We start from the raw sequence: 20,806 nt of genomic DNA on the forward strand, positions 1-20,806 counted from the left end.
TTTCTTAAAGCCAGAAAGTTGCCATTTGAAATGACGTTTTGTGTCATGTCTGTGATCTGCTTTTTTTCTACAAAATTAAACAACTGAATGAACATCCTCCGAGGCCGGTGATTCCATCATTTTTGCCAGGGGTTGTGTGTATATATATATATATATATATATATATATATATAACAAACCTAAAGTCAAATTCATTCATATTTTCAAATGTTTTGAGTCGACTTTCCAGGTCACTTGATGTTTCTTCCCACATGGCCGCTGTGAATGATTTTGTGGTTTGGTGTGACAACCATAAGCTCCAAATTAACATGAAGAAGACAGTGGAGATGATGCTGGATCCCAGATCAGCCGGTGACCATAGTCCTGTTGTCATAAACAACCTCACAATTAAGCAGGTGGCCTCTTATAAATATCTTGGTGTTTACACTGACAGTAACCTGTAGGCTGGCAGACACAGGTGACCTCTGTCAGTGCCAGAATTCATCAATGTCTGCCCTTTCTGCGCACACTCCGTTTATTCGGGGTCTGCGAGAATATTATGTTAATCTTTTACAGAGCTACGATCGAGTCAATTTTTTGCTATGGTATCACCGGCTGGTCTGGGAATCTTCCAGTTAAGTGGAAAGCACAGATTCATTCCCTTATAAAAACAGCAGGTAAGATCATGGGCCACACTCCTCACAGTTTTCAAGAACTCTGTGATCGATCAACCATTACACAAGCAAAAAAAACATCTTAATGGACAGCTCACATGTTGTGCACTCAGAGTATATCTTGTTAAACTCGGGGAAGACATATCATGTTCCTTTGTGCAAATGTAACCGGTACAAATATTTATTTGTTCCATCGTCCATTAAGCTTATTAATGAACAAGCTTAAATTGCACTTTGTCATAGGATACATCTTGCACATTTTCCAGTGGAATGGTGAGTTTTTAATGGCTGTGTGGTCTTAGTGGGTTGGTTACAGTGATTTTATGTCTTTTCACTGTTTTTGAGGTTATTTATGCTATTTTATTGTTGGTTGTATTTATTCTGTATTTATTAAAATATGGAATCACTCAATTCTGAGGAATAAATTATGGAATCACCCTGTAAATTTTCATCCCCAAAACTAACACCTGCATCAAATCAGATCTGCTCATTAGTCTGCATCTAAAAAGGAGTGATCACACCTTGGAGAGCTGTTGCACCAAGTGGACTGACATGAATCATGGCTCCAACACGAGAGATGTCAAATGAAACAAAGGAGAGGATTATCAAACTCTTAAAAGAGGGTAAATCATCACGCAATGTTGCAAAAGATGTTGGTTGTTCACAGTCAGCTGTGTCTAAACTCTGGACCAAATACAAACAACATGGGAAGGTTGTTAAAGGCAAACATACTGGTAGACCAAGGAAGACATCAAAGCGTCAAGACAGAAAACTTAAAGCAATATGTCTCAAAAGTCGAAAATGCACAACAAAACAAATGAGGAACGAATGGGAGGAAACTGGAGTTAACGTCTGTGACCAAACTGTAAGAAACCGCCTAAAGGAAATGGGATTTACATACAGAAATATAACGAAAGCCATCATTAACACCTAAACAGAAAAAAACAAGGTTACAATGGACTAAGGAAAAGCAATCGTGGACTGTGGATGACTGGATGAAAGTCATATTCAGTGATGAATCTCGAATCTGCATTGGGCAAGGTGATGATGCTGGAACTTTTGTTTGGTGCCGTTCCAATGAGATTTATAAAGATGCCTGCCTGAAGAGAACATGTAAATTTCCACAGTCATTGTTGAAGCTTTGTACAACTCCTGGCAAAAATGATGGAATCACCGGCCTCGGAGGATGTTCATTCAGTTGTTTAATTTTGTACAAAAAAAAGCAGATCACAGACATGACACAAAACTAAAGTCATTTCAAATGGTAACTTTCTGGCTTTAAGAAACACTATAAGAAATCAAGAAAAAAAAATTGTGGCAGTCAGTAACAGTTACTTTTTTAGACCAAGCAGAGGGAAAAAATATATGGAATCACTCAATTCTGAGGAAAAAATTATGGAATCATGAAAAACAAAAGAACGCTCCAACACATCACTAGTATTTTGTTGCACCACCTCTGGCTTTTATAACAGCTTGCAGTCTCTGAGGCATGGACTTAATGAGTGACAAACAGTACTCTTCATCAATCTGGCTCCAACTTTCTCTGATTGCTGTTGCCAGATCAGCTTTGCAGGTTGGAGCCTTGTCATGGACCATTTTCTTCAACTTCCACCAAAGATTTTCAATTGGATTAAGATCCGGACTATTTGCAGGCCATGACATTGACACTATGTGTCTTTTTGCAAGGAATGTTTTCACAATTTTTGCTCTATGGCAAGATGCATTACCTGTTGTGTGGGCCGCTGAAGAGGAGGTACTGCTGGCCCACCACCACCAGATGGCGCCCTGCTTGGAGTGCGGGCTCCAAGCACGGGAGGGCATCGGAGCCGCTGGAAGTGACAGCTGTCACCTATCAACACCAGCTGTCACCCATCACCACCACTACAAAGGCCGGACTGCAACTCCACCTCCTCGCCGAGAAATCAACTACCAATCAGGTAATTTTCTCTGCTGACTTAAACTTTGAATATTAGTCTGATCTCTTTTTGCAGCCGTTTTCCTGTGGTGTGCCTTATCTGCGGAGTTGGCGTTTGGTGTGGACTGCGACGGCTTCGCCTCACACCCCACTCAGATAAGTGGTTAACTCAGGAGCTGCACGAGTGTGTGATTGGAGGTGGAGGTTCTCCCTCCTTTACTGAATACAGACTGTGGGATTACTGAGTGTGCGACCTCACACTCATCTGGACTGTCTCTGTTCTCTGCCAGCAGTACCGGGTCTGACTGCTGAAGACAGTGGCCACCTGGGGCGCAGGGCTTGGCGGCTCCGGTGTTCTTCAGCTCCGTTGGCGGTGGAAGCTGTGTGGCTCCGGCTTTTCTCTCGCCAGGCGTCCTCTATCGTCGAGCCTGCCCACACGTCACCTGGTGTATGATTGACAGTCCCTGTATTGTTATTGTCTGTACATCGTTGTGTGATTCACACCATTAAATTGTTACCTTTTGGCTATTCCATTGTCCGTTCATTAACGCCCCCTGTTGTGGGTCCGTGTCACGACACTTTCACAACAGGATTTCTCGGCCAGCGTCATGGATCCCGAGGGGCGTCAACCATCGCTTGAACAGCCAATGGAAGAGCGAGGTGCACAGGCGCCAGCAGGAGGCGTGCTGGGTGAGCTGCAGCACATCTTAACCGCCTTTACCGCTCGGTTGGACTTAATTACCGAGCAGAGCAGTGTTCTCAATCGTAGGATGGAGGCTCTCACCGCCCAGGTGGAAGCGCGTGCTCAGGGCGCTGCTGCAGCACCTCCTCCTGCTGACCGTGTGCCAGAAACAGACATTCCGCTGGTCGTTCAACGAACCCCCCCCACCTTCCCCTGAAGCATACATAAGTCCTCCGGAGCTGTACGGAGGCTGTGTGGAGATGTGTGCGGACTTCTTGATGCAGTGCTCGCTTGTCTTTTCACAGCGTCCCGTCATGTACGCAGCAGACGCCAGCCGGGTGACTTATGTGATCAATTTGCTTCAAGGAGAGGCATGCGCCTGGGCTACGGCGCTTTGGGAGCAGAATTCATGGCTCCTAACGGTTTATACTGAGTTTGTGAGGGAGTTCCGACAGGTGTTCGACCACCCTCATAGAGGCGAGACTGCTTCAAGTGTGCTGCTGTCGATACGGCAGGGGCGTCGGAGCGCGGCGAAGTATGCAGTCGACTTCTGCATCGCGGCAGTGCGAGCCGGCTGGAATGCTGTTGCGCTCCGCGCCGCCTTTGTAAACGGACTGTCTCTGGTCCTTAAGGAGCACCTGGTGGCGAAGGACGAGCCGCGGGATTTAGATGGGCTTATCGACCTGGTTATACGGTTAGACAACCGATTAACGGAACACCGACGGGAATGAGGCGAGGGGCGTGGCCAGGCACAAGCCGTCCCTCTTCCTCCCGGGTCTGAAAGGAAGCCGACTTCCCCATGATCCACTGCCAGGGCTCTCCACATGACAACAGCTCCCCCTGCTGACATTGCTATGGAAACGAGCAGGGCCAAAAAACGATCAGATCAGAGACAAAGGAGGCTGATCCGTGGAGAGTGTTTTCTCTGCAGCTCTACCGAGCACATACAGAGAGAATGCCCCAAACGGTCAAAACAACAGCACTCGTCCTTAGAGACTGGGCTAAGGGTGGGTCACAACACCCACATGGGGAGACCCCGACGATCTGCACGAATCCCTGTCACGATCCTGAGTGGGGATCTAACCCTTCACGCCACAGCACTGGTGGACACGGGGTCGGAGTGGAATCTGCTGGATAGCAGATGGGCAAAGGAGGTTGGGCTCCCTCTAGTGGCCTTACCGTCACCATTGTCGGTGCGGGCGCTAGATGGCACCCTTCTTCCACTAATCACACACCAGACACAGCCAGTGACATTGGTGGTGTCTGGGAATCACAGGGAGGAGACTGTGTTTTATGTAACACCTTCTACCTCCCGAATGATTTTGGGTTTTCCATGGGTGTTAAAACACAATCCCCGGATTGATTGGCCGTCTGGGGTTGTGGTTCAGTGGAGCGAAACCTGCCACCGGGAGTGTTTAGGATCCTCGGTTCCACCCGGTGTGACAGCTAAGGAGGAGGTTTTAGTCCCCGCCAATCTGGCGGCGGTGCCGGCTGAGTACCACGACCTTGCTGACGTCTTCAGCAAGGATCTGGCACTCACGCTGCCCCCGCACCGTCCGTACGATTGTGCCATTGATTTGATACCGGGCGCTGAGTACCCGTCCAGCAGGCTGTACAACCTCTCACGTCCAGAACGCGAATCAATGGAGACCTACATCCGGGACTCGTTAGCTGCCGGGTTGATCCGGAACGCCACCTCCCCGATGGGTGCTGGTTTCTTTTTTGTGGGCAAGAAGGACGGCGGACTCCGTCCATGCATTGATTACAGAGGACTGAAGGAGATCACGGTTCGCAACCGATACCCGTTACCTCTGTTGGATTCAGTGTTCACGCCCCTGCATGGAGCCCAAATTTTCACAAAATTGGATCTTAGGAATGCTTATCACCTGGTTCGGATCCGGGAGGGAGACGAGTGGAAGACGGCATTCAACACCCCGTTAGGTCACTTTGAGTACCTGGTCATGCCGTTCGGCCTCACCAATGCGCCCGCGACGTTCCAAGCATTGGTTAATGACGTCTTGCGGGACTTCCTGCATCGGTTTGTCTTCGTATATCTAGACGATATACTCATCTTTTCTCCGGATCCTGAGACCCATGTCAAGCATGTACGCCAGGTCCTACAGCGGTTGTTGGAGAACCGGCTGTTTGTGAAGGGTGAGAAGTGTGAGTTCCACCGCACTTCTTTGTCCTTCTTGGGGTTCATCATCTCCTCCAACTCCGTCGCCCCTGATCCGGCCAAGGTTGCGGCGGTGAGAGATTGGCCCCAACCAACGAACCGTAGGAAACTACAACAGTTCCTCGGTTTTGCAAATTTCTACCGGAGGTTCATCAAGGGCTACAGTCAGGTAGTTAGCCCCCTGACAGCCCTGACCTCCACAAAAGTCCCCTTCACCTGGTCGGATCGGTGCGAAGCCGCGTTTAGGGAGTTGAAACGCCGGTTCTCGACTGCACCGGTTCTGGTGCAGCCCGATCCCAAGCGCCAGTTTGTTGTTGAAGTGGATGCCTCTGACTCAGGGATAGGAGCCGTGCTGTCCCAGAGCAGGGAGTCCGACAAGGTTCTCCATCCATGTGCCTACTTTTCCCGCAGGTTGACCCCAGCTGAACGGAACTATGACGTCGGCAATCGGGAACTTCTTGCGGTGAAGGAGGCTCGAGGAGTGGAGACACCTGTTGGAGGGAGCATCGGTACCATTTACGGTTTTCACGGACCATCGGAACCTGGAGTACATCCGGACCGCGAAGCGTCTGAACCCCAGGCAAGCCCGCTGGTTGCTGTTCTTTGGGCGTTTTGACTTCCGGATCACCTATCGCCCCGGGACTAAGAACCAACGATCTGACGCCCTGTCCCGGCTTAATTTTTCGACCGTGTCCACTTCGATGTGTCTCACAGGTTTAGAATAAATTTTGATCAAACAAAGCGCCAGTCTCTCAGCAACTTCTCAGACAAAGGAATTCCGACGAGGGGCTGGACGACTCCTCCCACAAGCAGTGCTCACAGGCGAATGACGTCACCGACAGGCGTGGAAAAACTCACGCATGCGCACAAGGGTTCAAGCATGTCTGACGTAAAAACATATGAATGAAATCCATATAGTTTTTGAAAAAAATAAAAAGGACCTATACTTTATTGACAGACCTCGTATTAACCCTATTAGCTCAACCAATAATTTGCATCACTTTTTACCAAAATTGGAGCGACTTTCAAACAATGATGTCTGCTGCTGTACCTGTAAGGTCAGAGGTCAAACCATCAGTGGTGACAGAAGTCGATGGTGGAGGTGGAACGAGGAGCATCTTAAAGGGGAACAACATTTTTGCTGAATCAGCGGCGTTTCTGATTCTGTCATGAAGACAATTTGGCAGCAGAAATGCTGGAAGATCAACATGACAGAAGAGACGGACATGAACTGGGGACAACAGGGTGTCCACATTTACAACGCTGACGTTCAGCTGCTCTGATCCAGGTTTCTGACTGTTGGAGTTATTCTGTAGATACACTGTTTTATTTTATCATGCATGTTTTGTGTTCTCTGCTCTGGTAGAATGTAGTTCTCTCTGCTCTGATAAAGTGTACTGTACTGATGTGATGGGTGAAGGTTACTTAAGATATGTGACATGAAGTGTTTCTGCAAGTTGTGGTATCTCTGTGTGCACGCTAAGCTCTTTTTCAGGATATGTGAAGATGACCCAGGCAGAATGCAGCCGTAAGCGGAGCAGTGAGATAAAGAATAGAGAATTGAATGTTCCAACCACAGTGTGATTATGATACATTAGTCCTTGTGTCAGAAGAAGTGTGATTAATCGATAGATGTCTTAAACACATCTTAATCGAGCCCAAGATTAAAAAGGTTCTGAACGTCCTGAATGTATTGTGCAATCAGCGGTTCTGCGGCAACAGCTCACGCGCTATCACTCCTCCCCTTAGGAGCTGTACCGCCCATGTATGTAGGGAAGTCCTTAATAAAAAGAGCGGGAGCGCAGGCCAGACTTTAGTGTAGCTTTGGTGTACAGCCTGACTGCACTCCTCGCGAGCTAAAATTGACTTTCTGTCTCACTGGTGTTTCTTGACTCTGTTTGTCTTATCAAGGTTTTAAGAATGTTTGGAGGCGAAAATACCCAACATTGACTGGGGGCTCGTCCGGGATCTCAACAACACCGGAGGTGTCCGGCGGAGGTCGTCAAGTCCAGACGAAAATCCTTGGCCAAGGTCTGATCGATTGATCGTGTCTGCAATTGTCGTCCGCCGTTGGCATCGTCTGGTTGACGAGATTTTCCCGAAGAAGACAGACAGGAAGTCGAGTCAGTGAGTAGAATTTCTTTGTAACAGTACTGAGTGAGTGGTGATCAGATCACATAAACAGTTAAATTCCGCAAGCGATGATACAGAATCGTCTGTTAATGAAACACAGTTAAACTCTGTAAGGAGGTCGGACTCCTCTACGATGGCGAGGAACGCACGTAGTTAAATTCCGAAGGAGGGTGCGGACTCCTCTGTTTATATACGCGTACCAGTAGAGAATAAAAGTGTGATCACATAAACAGTTAAACTCCGTAAACGATGGCGTGGAATCGTCTGTTAATGTAAAGCAGTTTAAACTCCGCGGGGAGGGCGGACTCCTCTACGGTAGCGAGGAACGCACGTAGTTAAATTCCGAAGGAGGGTACGGACTCCTCTGTTTTAATACGTAAAGGAAATACCGGTTAGAAATAAGTGCACAGTGAAAAGGCAGTTAAACCTCGCAGGGATGGTGGAGTCCCCTAATGCAGGACATTAGTTAAATTCCACGGGAGGGCGAGCTCCCCTGGCCTAAGAATACGCGTACGGTTATTAAAAGTGTTTCTATGTATTTGTGTAAATAAAATAACTGTGTGTGAGTGTAATAAAGGTGACTGAGTGAGAGTGTGGAGTCACTTCGACTCCCCTCTATGAAAATCTCACAGGAAAGTAAGTAGTAAGTTTTGAGAAGAAGCAAAGGCAAGGCCTTCCCGTGCCCTCCGGGGTGGCGAAAGGGAACGCACTTCTCAGAATAGTTGATTACTACCCTGTGATTGTAACAACACCAGTGGATTAGGACCCTGTAGGGGCAAAACCATCACTGGTCTAAAACGTTCTGAAAACACAAAATGGGAAAATCTAACAGTAAAAATGAGAGACCTAAGTCCCGGGACGATCTAAAAACAAAAGATTGGATATACATGAATAAAATTGATCCAAATTCAACAAAACACTTAGATAAGTGGATAAAAGATCATGGATTTGATGGACGCCTGCAGAAAGAGTCATTAACTAAACTAAAGAACAGTATTGAGAAAAAGTGTGGAACAAGTGAGAAAAAAAAAAAAAGAAAAAAGAAAAAGAAGGTCAAGGTGAAATTGTAGCATGGGAAAGAGAAGTTGAGAAATGAAAGAAGGGCCTTAGAGAAGCAAAGGAAAGACAGAAAGAAACAGTAAATGATAAGAAGGAGCAGGGGAACGTGATGTTTCACAGACAAGAAGATAATGAGACAGAGCCTGCGGCTCCAAAAGTAGAAATGGTAGTAAAATTGGATACTACAAAACACAGTTAGCCAGAAGCTGAAATAAAGGAGAATAAACTCTATCCAGATTTACCACAGGGACAACCCCCATCATATGTAGACCCTACACAACACGTCATGAGAACACGATCCAAAACACCAAAAGATGAAGAAAAACAACCTGGACCATCAGCCCCACCGGCTGATCAGGAACCAGGTAGATCAGGAGTCTATCCAATGATTCATGTGGCAAATCCACATACGTCAGGACCAAGAACTATTCTTGTGTACCGAACTTGGACACAAGCAGACGTTAAGGCAGCTGTGGAAGGTGTAACTCCCCCACGAGAAGATGTAGCCCAGTACATTATTGACATAACCGCTTTGGTTAAATCCTACAATCTTAGAGGGGATGAAGTTCAACAAGTCATAATGGCAACTGTGACAAAGGATTGGGCTGATGTAAAAGGAGATTGGGATCCTGCAGAGGCAGACCACACTCCATTAGCCCATGATAGTCAGGAATCGGAAGATCGATTGGCCGCACTACTGCTGAGAATTAAGCAGAAATACCAGCAGAAGTCAAATTACACAGAAATAAATCGCACAAAACAGAAAGATGATGAACCATTCGAAGACTATCGACATCGAATGGAAAAAGTTTTTAAAGTGCACAGTGGTCTTCTACCACTGAAAAATGATAGCGTGTATGAACAACAATTGAAAAATGCACTCCATGCCAACTCCAGATCAGATATCCGAGCATGGGTAGACAAACACATGATAACGCTCCCAACAGCTGGGTTACAAGAGTATTTAGACCACGCCATACACGCAGAAAGAAATCTGAAAACAAAAAAGGCAGCCCGCTACTGTATATACAAATTTGGCCCAGGCCTGGCAGTGCTCTTTGGATCTGTCGGAGTTGAGACAAACTGAACAATTATTGGAGGAAGGTCTGATGACCTGTGAAAACAGCGAACATGTAGTAATGATGTCACCTAAAGATCCACACATAACTATGCTATTCACTCCACGAAAGGATGAAAGGTATGGAGCAGGATTTCTGAAAATTCCATCAGAATTACAGACAGTAGCACACCTATACACAGACAGAAAAACCACCTCTGTGTGTAGTGTAGTGCTGACCCAAAGTGCAGACAAATGGTACAGAGGAAAACCTGAGGCTGTGCCGCATATTTCACTGATAAGGGCAGACACTCAGTCCTGGAAGGACCTTGGAGGAATTGTTAAGATAGCTGAGGAAGCAACTGATTGGCATGAAGCAGATGCAGTGTCGGTGTGGGATTTCAGTCCATCCACAGGCTTGTATCGGAAATACAAGTTTGTAAGTGCTTGGACGACACCGGTGATACATAAAGTAGATCTGGATGATTGAAATTTAACAACATCTGTGTTGTTGACACAGGAAGATGAGACTTTATTGGCCAAACTGCCTCCTCATCTCTGGGTGAATGCACCCACAGATGTAGGACTGTTGAAAAATACTCCGCCAGTCAAAATTAAGCCACGATCTGATTGGAGACCACGGATCAAACAATATCCGTTAAAACCTGAAGCAGAAAAAGGAAATGATGACTTTTCTAGGTATCTGTAATTATTGCAGAGCCTGGATTCCATGTTATGCTGAGATGGTGCAGAAATTGCAGGATTTAATACATTCTATACCAATGGCTATGACTGACAAAATACAGTGGAATAAAGAAGCTGAAGAACAGTTTACAGCTCTTAAACAAGAACTTGTGAGTTCCATAGTATTATCTCTGCCCAATTATGCCAAGCCATTCACTCTCATGGTGGACACAAAACAGGGATTCATGTGTGCAGTCTTGCTACAACAACATGGTAATAAAAATAAACCAGTTGGCTATTATTCCAAACGTTTGGATACATTCTTATCGCCTGCCAGACAGACAATGAACCATTAATAGATTCTGACCTTTTATTGGATATGCAAAAACAGGCACCAGCGCAGGAACGACATTTGTGGTTGAAAAATGGGGCAACCCCAAACCCCAAAGGACTTTATTGTGTACATAACAAACCCATCCTACCCAAAAGCTTATTCAAAGCAGCCGCAATTGCGACACATGGGTGTGTCGACAGGGGGGATGGTACATATGGTAGACCAATACTTTACTACCTATGGATTTAATTTATACTCAAAAAATTTTTGTAAAGCCTGTGTTACCTGATTGAAACACAACCCACAGGGAAGTATAAGACCCCGGAGAGGGCAATTCCCAAAACCACAGTATCCTTTTCAAATTGTTCATATGGACTTTATTGAACTAAATCGATGTGGACCTTATCAATACAGTCTAGTATTAATTGATGCCTTTTCAAAATGGGTAGAAATTGTTCCATCACAAAAAGCAGATGCTTTAACAGTAGCAAAAGCACTGTGTAAGACAATTATTCCGTATTATGGAATACCAGAGACATTGTACAGTGATAATGGAACACATTTTGTAAATTAAGTTGTACAAAGAGTAGCAGAACACATGAAAATTAAGTTAAAACATCATTGTGCTTACCACCCACAAAGTGCAGGATTAGTGGAAAGGACAAAGGGCACAATAAAAATAAGATTAAGGAAATGTATAGAAGAGACAAAACAAACCTGGATTGAATGTTTGGACCTAGTAAAATTGTATATGAGAATAACACCAACACCATCAGGTTTAACACCATTTGAGATACTTTATGGACGACCATATCGTCTACCAATTTTGACATGGATACTAAAACAGCAGATGAGGAACAAACATTAGCAAATTTTATGAAAAAGACATTAACACAGAAAGAGATAACTCAAACACATTTACTGCCGAATAATTTTGATCTTCCACAGGACGGCCTTCCAGTAGTCCAGCCAGGAGACTGGGTGTTCATCAGAGTGATTAAGAGGAAGAACTGGTCCAGTCCTCGTTGGGAAGGTCCATACCAAGTGCTGTTAACAACACCAACTGCAGTAAAGATAGCGGAGAGATCAACGTGGATACATCTAAGTCATTGTAAGATACAGCGTGTGTTGGCTGCCTCCACAGTGTAAGGGGAAGTCTGGCTACAAAGGGAGTCTATTTAATTAGTAATAGATTGTCTCAATGCCAGTGAAGCAGGGAGATCCTTGCACTATTAGGTGAGGTGGTTAACAACACTGTATCCTAGCAATCATGACTGAACTACAGCAGACCCCGGAGCGGCGTGCTCAGCGCCGCCGCTGCCGGACTGTTGGTAGGGCAGCCGGTTGCGTTGTGATCTTAGTGTGTTTCGTGCTCCTCGGATTCCTGGCCTGGTGGTTGACCCAAGAATTGCAGCTCACTGTGGACCGAGCCAGAGAACAACGCAAGCAACGTCAGAAGAGGTTTATTCATAATGTGAATGAGACAGATGGACACCCTCATATATACCATACTAATATGTGGTACAGATATGTTCATTTATTGGCTATGGAATTACATGACTAATTGTTATGTTTGTTCGCAAATGCCTATATCCTCAACACACCCAGCTCTGACGGCTAAACCGTACCCTGCTAGGGTGACAGAATGTCTTATCATACGGATGCATAATCAAACTGTATTTCGGGGGCAGCAGTTCTCAGCAAATCTGATAAGATGTAACACCACTCAGTGCAACCACTTATATGATAGGGATTTCAACAGAGGTGGAATCCCTGGTCCTGGTTGACTTCAGGACCATGGTGGCAGTTACTATTGAAAATGGTGACACCAGTTATTATAGTCCTAATTCTGATTGGACTTTGCATGTGTTGTGTGATCCCTTATATCAAAACAATGGTTGGCAAATTGGTGTCAAATACATTTGTACAGTGTAATCTGGCTTTCCAACAAACTATGCCAAAATATCAAGCATTGAAACAGTCAGACCTTAGTGGAGAAAACTATAATGACTGTGTTGAGAATTATGATGATATTGAAAAGCTCACAACTCCAGTTCAAGTTTGAACTGTTGACGTGATGAGTTAACACACTCTTAGCCTATGAAGCTTTAGCTGAAAATGTAATAAGACAAGTGGTGTAGTCGAATAATACAGATAAACGGTTCATTTATACCAGTCAGCCGAAGTGACGTGTGGTGGTGGTGTGGAGATAATAGAATTTTTGACAGATTGCCTAGGAATGTGTCAGGCTACTGTGCTTTAGTGTCCCTACTCCTCCCAGTAAAAGCCATTCCTGTTTTAGCCAAGGACTTGTTGACGCACCTAAAGTCTGTGGTGCCTGAAAATTGCAGCTGAAAATCTGAATAAGAAGTGGTTGCTTAGTAACAATTGTTTACTTTTAGGTGAAGCTGTAATACCGTTGGAATGCATGATAAACAGTGGGGAATGTTGGAGTTATTCTGTAGATACACTGTTTTATTTTATCATGCATGTTTTGTGTTGTCTGCTCTGGTAGAATGTAGTTCTCTCTGCTCTGATAAAGTGTACTGTACTGATGTGATGGGTGAAGGTTACTTAAGATATGTGACATGACGTGTTTCTGCAAGTTGTGGTATCTCTGTGTGCACGCTAAGCTCTTTTTCAGGACATGTGAAGATGACCCAGGCAGAATGCAGCCATAAGCGCAGCAGTGAGATAAAGAATAGAGAATTGAATGTTCCAACCACAGTGTGATTATGATACATTAGTCCTTGTGTCAGAAGAAGTGTGATTAATCGATAGATGTCTTAAACACATCTTAATCGAGCCCAAGATTAAAAAGGTTCTGAACGTCCTGAATGTATTGTGCAATCAGCGGTTCTGCGGCAACAGCTCACGCGCTATCACTCCTCCCCTTAGGAGCTGTACCGCCCATGTATGTAGGGAAGTCCTTAATAAAAAGAGCGGGAGCGCAGGCCAGACTTTAGTGTAGCTTTGGTGTACAGCCTGACTGCACTCCTCGCGAGCTAAAATTGACTTTCTGTCTCACTGGTGTTTCTTGACTCCGTTTGTCTTATCAAGGTTTTAAGAATGTTTGGAGGCGAAAATACCCAACACTGACAGCTTCAGTCAGCTGGATGTTGGCTCCTCCTCCTCTGCATGGACAGACACGCCCACCATAATGTGTCAGCTGTGTTCTGTGGTCATTCTGTAAAACACTCCTGCATGACGTTGATGCAGCTCTATGACATCATATTAAAATGTTATCAGTCACCTTTGACCTTTGCATTGTGTTAAAATCCATTTAGTAAAAATAAATTCATGGTGTTCAGGTTCAGCAGTGATCAGTTTCAACGTCAGAAAAGCAGCTGATGGTCTTTTTACTGATAAAGTGTCCAGACATAAACTCTGAATGTGTCTCTGGATGAGTCTCAGACAGTTGGATCGTGTCCTTCACATGGACTGAGAGCCACCTGGCATCATGGGTGTGGTCAAGAACAAACATCCAAGACAGAAGTAGAGTCAGCACTTGTATATCCAACTCAAAGTCAGCCTGCCTCTATGACCTCACAAAGAGCAGCATGTCAATCTCCAGGGTCAGTGTTTGGAGCCAGGAGTCAAAGTGGACACTTGCTTCAGCTTGTTGGTGACCCCATATTGACCTCTGGGGGTGTTGTACTTATCAGAAATGAGGTTCTCATGTCCAGAAACATGGAAATACATATTTGGTTTACATTTCTGTCACATTTACATCCTAAGATTCACACGTTTCTAATTTCATGTTCAGACATTTCACATCCCAGAGGTCAATGACCTCTAACTGACCCCAGAGGTCAAACTGAGAACATCTCCACATCTTAAAGCTTCTGTCATCAAGAACAAACCCTGAAAGTTTCATGTTTTCATTCTGTGCCCAGTTGTCCTGATTAACAGCCCCACTAACACACTTTTTGATTGAAGAGCATCATGTTGTAGAATGAAGCTGTTTGTACTTTGTGACGACTTGATTGTAAAACACACAAACCGAGACAAATGACACTTGATCCATGATACAGTTAAAGTTTGTTACATTTTACAAATTCATTCATGAACATCGAGGAAATGATTTAAACTTGGATGATGTGTAAATTGTGTTGCCAGAGTCACGTTTCAGTTTGAAGTAAAAGAGAAGCAGTAAAATTAAGAACCGTGCACCATTTTCTCTGAGACACAAACAGCAGTGGAACAACACAGAGACAGCTGGACTCAACATTAATGTTTGGGCTTTTAATTTGGCCCGTAGATCTGTGACCCATTTACACTCATTAACTTTACTGATGTCGATGACACATGGGTTAAAATCAAGCAACAGGAGGTCGAGGACTTTACAGAACACATCAGCTCAGTGGATTCCAATATCAGGTTCACATGTGAGGATGCCAGAAACAACCATTTAGCCTTCTTGGGCTGTGATGTTACAATTGGAGAGAACAGGCAGCTCCAGACAGGTTTACAGAAAACCAACTCACACTGACCAATATCTGCTCTTTGGCTCAAACCACCCCCTTGAACACAAGCTCGGGGTGATCAGGACGCTTCAACACAGAGCCCTACAGGTGCCCACAACCACAGAGGGAAGGGCTAAAGAACAACAACTTGTCCGGAAAGCCCTCACAGTATGTGGGTACCCACGATGGTCCCTGGACAAAGTGCAGAAGTCCCAGAGAACAAAGAGACCAGATAGACAGGAGACTGAGACAAGAAGAAAAGGAGTGGCTCTCCCTTATTTAGCAGGAGTAGGGGAAAACTACAGAGGATCTTCAGACAGCACAAAATCCCAGTTTACTTTAAACCGGTTAACACCTTGAGACAGAAATTAGTTCACCCTAAGGACAGGATCCCTAGTTACAAACAGAGCAATGTAGTGTATTCTATCAGATGTCAGGAAAACTGTAACGAACACTACATAGGTGAGACTAAGCAAACTTTACACAAAAGGCTATACCAACACCACAGAGAGGGCACCAGTGGACCTCAGTCTGCAGTTCATCTCCACCTTAAAGACACTAACCACACGTTTGAGGACAAGGAAGTTAAAATATTAGCCAGAGAGAAGAAATGGTTTGAGAGGTGTCTAGGAGGCATTCTTTGTGAAACGTTTGAAACCCAGCCTTAACCGGGGAGGGGGTCTGAGACACACTTTATCCCCTGTTTACAATGGAGTACTCAGGTCAAAGCAGTTTCAGTCTTCTGTTCATGGTAATGAGTCATTCACGTCATCAGCAGAGTCATCAAGGGAGCCACAGCTGCCCTGTCATTAGGAGGGTGCTAACTAGAGCACAATAGGTGCTAATTAGAGCTATTGTTTAGTCACTAGCCTTAGCACTCTGCCTCTCGGTAGGAGGGGTCTGGTTAGGTTTAAAACTCCAGCTTTTGTGACTTCGGATCATTCTTCTCGACAAGAGTCAAGACAGAAGTCAGACTACCAGAGCAAGAATTTTAGCTAAGGAAGTTTCTGTGATTTGAAGCGAAACGTCTCGCATCAAGCAACCCAGTCCAGTCGAACATTCAAGCTTCTCTACTATATGTCAAAATACTTGAAGAGGTCATGTTGCCTTATGCTGAAGAGGACATGACCTTGAAATGGGTGTTTCAACAAGACAATGACCCCAAGCACACTAATAAACCAGCAAAATCTTGGTTCCAAACCAACAAAATTAATGCCTCGCAGATGTGAAGAAATCATGAAAAAATGTGGTTATACAACTAAATACTAGTTTAGTGATTCACAGGATTGTTAAAAAAGTTTGAACATAATAGTTTTGAGTTTGTAGCATCAACAGCAGATGCTACTATTATTGTGAACACCCCCTTTTCTACTTTTTTTTACTAATAGCCCAATTTCATAGCCTTAAGAGTGTGCATATCATGAATGCTTGGTCTTGTTGGATTTGTGAGAATCTACTGAATCTACTGGTACCTTGTTTCCCATGTAAGAATAAGAAATATACTCAAAACTTGGATTAATCTTTTTAGTCACATAGCACCACTATTATTCTGAACACTGCTGTACATAAATATACATACATATATACACACACACACATACATATAAATGTGTATATGAGGGTAGGCTGAAAAGTTCTACGGCTCACCAAGAAGGAGAAATGCCATTTCAATAAAACTTGGCATGCATTAAGTTCAACTCTTCTGATGACTAAATGTGTTATTTTCTTCCAGGTTGTGAGGTAGTTTGTGGTTCATAGCTAAGTTTGAAAGTTTGTGGTAGAGGGAAATGGCAAAAATGGACAAAATCTGGCATCGCGGTGTGATTAAGTACCTGCATAAGAAGGGGTTAAAGCCCATGGACATTCATGAGGATATGGTTGCTACATTAGGGGATGAAGCTCCCTCCATATCTACAGTGCAGAAGTGGGCAGCTGAATTTAAGAGGGGCAGAGAGAGCCTTGAAGACGACCCAAGGTCTGGGCGGCCTGCAACAGCCACAACCCAGAAAAACATTGACCTTGTTTATGAAATGGTGATGGACAACAGACGATCGACGATTAATCAGCTAGCAGATGCTGTGGGAATATCCCGTGAGAGAATTGAACACATTCTGCATGAAGAACTTGGAATGTCAAAGGTGTCAGCTCGGTGGGTGCCACGTCTTCTGACGCCTGATCAGAAACGCACCAGGCTAGTCATGCCGAAGGCAAACTTGGCGCAATTTGAAGAGGATCCAGCCAATTACATGGAACATTTTCTTACCCAGGATGAGTGTTGGGTTCACCACTTTGAACCAGAGACAAAAAAACAATCAATGCAGTGGAAACACCCAAGGTCACCACCTCCAAAGAAGGCCAAGGTCTTTTCGTCTGCGGGGAAGGTCATGGTTTCAGTTTTCTGGGATGCGAAGGGCATTGTGTTCGTGGACTATCTTGAAAAGGGACAAACCTTAAATGGACAGTACTATTCTAACCTACTGAGACAGTAACACGAGGCTATCAAAAAGAAGCGACCAGGAAAGCTGACGAAAGGGGTGCTGTTCCATCAAGACAATACCCCAGCTCACAAGTCAACAGTGGCCATGGCCACTATCCACGAGTGTGGATTTGAAGTGGTAGATCACCCACCATACTCCCCTGACTTGGCACCCTCGGACTTTCATCTGTTCCCAAACCTGAAAAAAAACTTGGCTGGGAAGCACTATTGGAGCAATGATGAGGTGATGGTTGCCGTTGAGGACTATTTTGACTCAAGATGAAAGCTTCTATGCCAAGGGAATTGAAGCACTCAAGCACCGCTGGAAGTAGTGTGTGGAGTTACAGGGAGACTAAGTAGAAAAATAACCCTGAATTTGTTCAATTCGACAACTGCATCATAGTCAGCCTTAGAACTTTTCAGCCTACCCTCATATATATATATATATATATATATATATATATATATATACGTACAGTGAGGAAAATAAGCATTTTAACACCCTGCGATTTTGCAAGTTCTCCCACTTAGAAATCATGGAGGGGTCTTTGGAGAAGATCTGTATGGAGGAGTGGACCAAAATCCCTGCTGCAGTGTGCAAACCTGCTGAAAAACTACAGGAAACATTTGACCTCTGTAATTGCAAACAAAGGCTACTGTACCAAATATTAACATTGATTTTCACAGGTGTTCAAATACTTATTTGCAGCAGTAACATACAAAATAAATTATTTAAAAAAAAATCATACATTGTGATTTCTGTTTTTTTTTTTTTTTTGTCTTTTTTTAGATTATGTCTCTCACAGTGGACATGCACCTAAGATGAAAATTTCAGATCTCTCCATGATTTCTAAGTGGAAGAACTTGCAAAACCACAGTGTGTTGAAATACTTATTTTCCTCACTGTATATATATGGTGGTTAACTTCCTGAAAGAAAAAAAAACTGCAAAACGGCAAACTTGTGTGGAAAAAAGATGGCGGCAGGGGCAGCAGTGCGTGCTGGAGGAGCTGGTGGCCCTCAAGCAAAATCAGAGATTTCTGTGTATAAAACTGCAGATGGGAGAGTGATCATAGAGGATGAACTTTGATTACAATTTTATTGCAATCAAAATGAGAACCCTGACAAGATGAAATTATATTGCTAGTTTCAAGCAATTTTTCATCTGAGTGGATTGAAGAGTCCAAACGTCTGCTGTTTGAAATGTGCGCAACTTCAGTGCGCTGCATCAGGCACAAAGTCCCCAAAAGGACAAAATAACATCAAAGACTGCCTAAAGGTGCTTAATGAATGTGGAGAGGACATCCCCAGGTTCGTCTCACACTACTTGGATGAGCTACCACCTGTCGGATTTGGCAGCATGGATGCTTCAGCTCTGCTCAGCCGAGTGGAGTAGCTGAGCAGGGAAGTCTCAAGTCTGAGAGCAGCTATGGAGACTCAAGCCAGTGTGAATGAGAACCTTGGTGCGAGCACAGTGGCTATGGATCGCCGGTTGGCAGCTGTCGAGAGCATCGGCGGTTTGTCGGATGGCCGGGCGGAGCGGCAGCGTCTGCGGAGGCGGAAACACCGGCTCCTGCACCTGAGCCACCGGGGGAGAGTGAGGACGCGCTGCCGGCGTTACAAGCATGGAGTACTGTGGTGAAGAAAGCGCCCCAAAAGTGCACGAGGCCTTCAATCGCAGTGGCGCTGCGTAATGGTGTGAGAGTGGACGCGCGCCCTAAGAAGGAGCAGCGCAGAAACATTGGTATAATCGGTACAGGAGCCGAGGACAACATCCCAGTGGTTAGAACCAAACTGGTGAGTGTGTTTGCCACTCGGTTCTCTCCTGAGCTTGAAGCTGACACCCTATCCTCTTATCTGTCTGGGAAACTGGGGAAGCGTGTTACGTGTCAGAAGACTGACTCCAGTCGCAATTGATTTAGTTCATTTCAGGTCACGGCAGAGTGTAATGAAGCGTCTGAACTTTACGACCCACAATTTTGGCCCGCGGGGACCTATGTCCACCGTTACTTTGAGCCACGCAAACCCAGAGCGATCAGGAAGTGAGGCGGAGTTGCAGCGCCCCGTACCTGTGATTGCACCTGGCGTTTCAGCAGAGCAGCCGCGTCCTGGCACGGGAAAAATCGCCTCCAAATAAATGAACATTAATATTGTGTCATACAATGTGCGTGGATTGCATGTGGGACATACTGAGGCTGACAAATCACGCCGTCTTGTAGTGGATAAACTGTTGGAAACGTGTGATGTACTGTGCGTCCAGGAGACTTTTTTGGCAAAGCAGGACTTAGAAAGACTTAACTCCCTGCACGCAGATTTCTATGGAGCAGGTGAATCTACCACTGACTGTAGCACCAAGTTAGTGCGGGGCAGAATCTCTGGAGGTGTTGCAGTGTTGTGGCATAAGAGATTGGACCAGCTGATTAAAGTGATGACTGGATGTTGACTGGGCCATAGGAATTGAGTTCAGCTGTGGAAATAAAAAGTTCATTATACTGAATATATATACACCCTATGCAAGCCCCCATAATGAGGATGAATACCTTAATAGGTTAGCCTGTATTGTGTCATTTATCCAAGACAATCCATCTGCCTGTGTTTACATCTTGGGTGATATGAATGCTGATGTGAGAGACTGTAAATCCTTATTTGGTAATCACTTAAAGCAGTTCTGCTCCAACAAGGACTTAATTCTCTCCAGTGAAATGCTTTTGCCTGTGGATAGCTACACTTACATCAGTGAAACGTGGCACACTACATCATGGTTAGACCATTGTATCTGCTCTGAGGATGCACATGACTCTTTAGAGGCCATGAGGATAAATTATGAACTTGCTACATCTGATCATGTCCCTTTTTCCTTGTCTATAAATGTGGGCAATTTACCCACCCTTTTGCCCATGAATAATGAGACGCAGGAAGGAAAAATATACTGGGACAAGCTGAATGCGCAGGATTTAAACTTGTATCACATCCAGTCTGACTTATGGCGAAGTAATATTGAGTTGCCCCAAAGCACAGTGGTTTGTTCTGACATAAATTGTAAAAATGCACAACATGGTGCAGAACTGTGCTTACTGTATGAGAAAACTATAGACTCTCTTCTTATCTCTAGTAGGTCCTCGTATAAAACTAAAAAGTTCAAAGCCAAGCCAGGGTGGAATGCGTATGCAGA

This window comes from Thalassophryne amazonica, unplaced genomic scaffold, assembly GCF_902500255.1.
Source record: "Thalassophryne amazonica unplaced genomic scaffold, fThaAma1.1, whole genome shotgun sequence".
Lineage (NCBI taxonomy): Eukaryota > Metazoa > Chordata > Actinopteri > Batrachoidiformes > Batrachoididae > Thalassophryne > Thalassophryne amazonica.